General features: G+C 38.3%; 1 pseudogene; it reads left to right on the top strand.

Moving 5' to 3' along the window:
* Positions 1-4,432: 4,432 nt before the first annotated feature.
* On the top strand, positions 4,433-4,823 carry LOC102832057 (annotated as a pseudogene).
* The last annotated feature ends 206 nt before the right edge of the window (positions 4,824-5,029 follow it).

The raw sequence follows: 5,029 nt of genomic DNA, 5'->3' as shown, positions 1-5,029 counted from the left end.
GATGATCTAGAGCTTTTTCTACTGTCTTTTTCCTAAAGTGTAGTCAGTTTGAGTTCTGTGTATTCTATCTGGTGAGGTCTATAGTCATCTTTTATCTCATTTTAAAATGTTATTTGCAGGAAGTTGATAGAATTCTTCAATCTCTTCATTGCTGGTTTTGGTAGTTAGTTTCCAAATTTGAATAATAGTTTAATTTACTGGTCTTCTATTTTGTTGTAGTGCTGTTGTATGTGCCCTCAACTGCATTCTGGCTCATATTGTCCCTGGGCACAACAGCATGAAACACTGTCTGGTCCTGCGATATCCTCATAATTGTTATGTTTGAACCCATTGTTGCTGCCATTGAGTCAATCCATCTGGTTTGGGGTGTTACTCTTTTTTTGCTGACTCTCCACTTTACCAAGTAAGATGTCCTTTCTAGGTACTAGCTCCTCCTGACAACAAGTCAAAATGCTTCGAAAGGAGCATTTTGGCTCTACTTCTTCCAAGACAGACTAGTTTATTCTTCTTACAGTCCATGGTATTTTCAATAGTTTTTACAAGCACCATATTTCAAATGTATCAATTCTTCCATTGTCTTCCTTATTCATTGTCCAACTTTCACATATATATGAAGTGATTGGAAAAAACCCTAAAAAACTGAAAACAAACAAACAAACAAACACATGGTTTGGGTTAGGTATGCCTTAGTCCTCAAACTGATGTCTTTGCTCTTTAACACTATAAAGAGGGCTTTTGTGACAGATCTACCTATTGTAATACAACATTTTATTTTTCTGACTGCTGTTTCCATAAATGTTGATTGTGGATCCAAACAAAACGAAGTCTTTGAACACTGTAGTGTTTTTACCTTTATTATGATGCTATTTATTGGTTCAGTTGTAAGACTTTTCATTTCTTTACATTGAAGTACAATCTGTACAGAAGAGTGTAGACATTGATCCATCAGTATTTCAAGTATTTGTCTCTTCCAGTAAGCAACATTGCATCATGTGCATATTTCAGGTTGCTAAGGAATCTTTCTCCATATCTGAAGTCAGGGTTTTCTTTATATACTCAGTTTCTTAGATTGTTTGCTCAGTACATATATTGAATAAGTATGGTTAAACAGACCTTTCCTAATTTTAAACCATTTAGTATTCCCTTGTTCTGTTTGATTCATTGCCTCTTGGTCTACAAACAGGTTGCTCATAAGCACAATTAAGCATTCTGAAATACTCATTCTTTGAAATGTTATGATTCATATAGTATAATGTCTTTGCATAATCAGTAAAGAACAAGTAAACATCTGTCTGGTATTCTCTGTATACAGCCAAAATCTGTTTGACGTCAGTGTGATATTCCCTCATTCCATGTCCTCTTCTGAATTTGACTTAAATTTGACAGCTTCCTGTTACTGTACTGCTGTAATTGTTTTTGAATGATCTTCAGCAAAATTTTACTTGTGATATTAATGACATTGTTTGATAATTTCTACATTCTATTAGGTCACCTTTCCTTGGAATGGACACAAATAAGAATCTTCTTAATAGGTTGGCCAGGTAGTTGTCTTCTAAATGTCTTTGTATAAAGGAGTGATCACCTTCCATGTAGGCATATGGATATTACCCTATCACAGAGAGCATTGTGTTTTAAGATAGATCTTGAAATATTCCTTTTGATAATTAATGACACACCATTCTTCTTCAAGTTATCATTACTGGTAGAGTAACCTGCATGATTGACTCAAAATATCCAATACCAGTCCATTTCAGTTCATTGATGTTGCTGTTGTTAGGTGCCAGCAAGTTAGTACCAAATCATAGTGACCCTATGCACAACAGAACAAAACAATGCCTGGTCCTGGGCCAACCTCACAATTGTTGCCATGCTTGAGCCCATTGATGCTGCCATTTTTCCAATCAATCTCGCTAGGGGTCTTCATCATTTTCTCTGACCCCTTCACCTTAACAAACATGATATCCTTCTCCAGCAACTGTTCCCTCCTAACAATATGTCTGAAGTATGAGAAACTAAGTTTAGACATCCTAGCCTCCAAGGAAAATTCTGGCTGCACTTCTTCCAACAGAAATCAGCTTGTTCTTTTGGCAGCCCATGGTACTTTCAATATTCTCTTCCAACACCGTAACTCAAATGCATCAATTAATCTACCTTCTTCCTTATATACTGTCCTGTTTTCGTATGCGTATAAGGTTATTGAAAATACCATAGCTTGAGTCAGATGCACCTTTTTCCTCAAGCTGACATCTTTGCTCTTCAACATTTTAAAAAGGTCTTGTGCAGCAGATTTGCCTAACGCAAATTTCTTAACTGCTGCTTCTATGAGTGTTGATAGTTGATCCAAGAAGAATGAAGTCCTTGACGACTTCAATCTTTTCTCCATTGATAAGAATATATTGGTCCAGTGGTGAGAATTTTTGTTTTCTTTACATTGAGATGAAATCCACACCAAAGGCTGTGACCTTTGATCTTCATCAGTAACTATTTTAAATCCTCTTCATTTTCAGCTGGCAAGGTTGTATCATCTGCAAACCTCAGATTGTTAATGAGTCTTCCTCCAATCCGGATGCCCCTTTTTTTCATATAAGCAAGCTTTGTAGATTATTTACTCAGCATACAGGTTGAATAGATATGGTGAAAGAATACAACCCTGTCTCACACCTTTATTAATTTTAAACCATTCATGAGCCCATGTTCTGTTAAAAAAAATGTCTCTGAATCCATGTACAGAATTCTCATGAGAACAATTAAGTGTTCTGGAATACTCATACTTTGCAATGTTGTCTATAGCTTGTCATGATCCACACAATCAAAAGTCATTGCATAGTCAATAAAGCACAGGTAAACATCTTTCTGGTATGCTCTGCTTTCAGCCAAGATCCATCAGACATCAGCAATGATATCCCTCGTACCACGGCCTCTTCTGAATCTAGATTGAACCTCTGGAAGTTCTCTGACAATATATGCTTGCAGCCATTTCTGTACTACCTTTAGTAAAATTTTACTTGCATGGGGTATTAAAGATATTGTCCAATGATTTCTGCATTCCATTGCATCATCTCTCTTTTGAATGAGTACAAATACTCTTCCAATCAGATGGCCAGATAGTTGTCTTCCAAATTTCCTGGCATAGATGAGTGAATGCCTCCATTGCTGCCTTACTTTCTTGAAAGTTTTCCATTTTTATTCCATCAATTTCTGGTGCCTTGTTCTTTGCCAATTCTTTCAATGCACTTTAGACTTCTTCCCTCAGTACCATTGGCTACCACTTGAAATGGTTGGACATCAACCATTTCCTTTTGGTACAGTGACTCTGTGTATTCCTCCCATCTTTTTTTGATGCTTTTTGCATCATTCGTTAATTTGTTCAGAGAATCTTTCAATAATGAAAGTCAAGGCTTGAATTTCTTCTTCATTTCTTTAGCTAGAGAAATGCTGAGCATGTTCTTCCCTTTTTGTCTTTTGATTCAACATTTGATTTTTTCTTTTCGAGCTGACCTTTGAAATTTTCTGTTCAGCTCTGGTACCATCTCATTTCTTCCATTTGCTTTTACCATGGAGAGTAAGTTTCAGTGTCTCTTTTGACATCCATTTTGGTGTTTTCCTTCTATTTTGTCTTCTCAGTGACTTTTTGCTTTCTTCCTGTATGATGTCCTTGATGTCATCCCACAACTCTTCTGGCTTTCAGTCTTTCAGCTCATTAATGCCTAAGATATTGATCTTTATGCATTGCATTTCATGTTGAAAACTTTATAAAGGATCTAGTTTTCCTAGATTCATTCTTTGTGCATTCCATGTTTCAAGTAACTGTAGCTGTTTTTTGTCATTTTGAGTCATGCTCCATCAGCAAATTAGGTTCCTGAAAGATTTGCTCCTTCCACATCATTATGGTCTATTCTTTAAAGAGTCAGATCTTCCTCAGTAGTATTTTGAGTGACTTCTAATCTGAGTTGCTCACCTAATTTCACTACATCAAAAAATGTTTCCCTCATCTTCATAAGCTTTTTCAGCTTATGGTGCTGTTGGATAAGCACTAGGCCATGAGATCAATTTGAATAACAAGGTTAGTGGTTCAAACTCACCAGCCGCTCCTTGGAAACCCTATACAGGGTCGCTATGCATTGGAACTGACTTGACAGCACTTAATAACAACAACAGTCACTCAGAAGTGGATCATCTATTACTTCTTCTGAAGGGAGAATGTGAGTAGAGTAGAGATTCAGTTGAAGGTGTTGTTGGGGTCTCATTTTGTTTTCCCTGGTGGGGCTGAGGCAGAGTTGATATCCAGGACAGGGAAAGGCTGTGGTGTCCTGAAGGACTGTCTGTAGAATGCTGTCTGTTCTGCTGGTTGGGCCAGGAAGGGAAGCTCGGGAAATTCCAGGTGTCAGACCCAGTGCCCCTCTCCCGCTCCTCACAGGTTTTCATCCCTGCTATGGCTGAGCTGATACAGAAGAAACTACAGGGAGAAGTGAAGAAATACCAACACCTATAAAAGGACTTGAGTAAGTCCATGTCAGGGTGGCAGAAGCTTGATGCAGAACTAACAGAAAACAACATCGTTAAGGAGAGGCTGGCTCTGCTGGATTGGTCCAAGGTGGTCCTCAAACTTTTGGTCCTGTGCTGGTCAAAACAGGAGCTAGGAGAAGCTAGAGCCATTGTGGGGGAAGAGGCTGGACTATACTACAGCTGAAATTGAGTGATATGAATCTCAGCTCCAGGACCTAGAGAGGCAGTCAGAGTGACAGACAGAGACCCTTGCTCAGCCGCAGCAGGAGTTCCAGCAAGCCTAGGCAGCAAATGCAAGCATCCTTAGAAAGGCCTGACCTCGTGATAAGTGGGAAGGGGAAGGGAGGGAATGAGGCCACTCTAGGATCTATACTGTAGCTAACAAAATGTGAAAACACAAACAGAGCTCTTAGGAGCTCTTAGCATGAATATAAGCGATAAGGTGGAGATCAAAGGACTGTGAAGCTTATTTTGAGGCTAAAATATTTATTGAACTCATGATAGGGTAAGCATCTAAAAAGAA

The sequence above is a fragment of the Chrysochloris asiatica genome, unplaced genomic scaffold (assembly GCF_000296735.1).
Source record: "Chrysochloris asiatica unplaced genomic scaffold, ChrAsi1.0 scaffold00227, whole genome shotgun sequence".
Taxonomy (NCBI): Eukaryota; Metazoa; Chordata; class Mammalia; order Afrosoricida; family Chrysochloridae; genus Chrysochloris; species Chrysochloris asiatica.
Note: the sequence above shows the minus strand (reverse complement) of the source record. Positions and strands in the feature narration are given on the sequence as shown.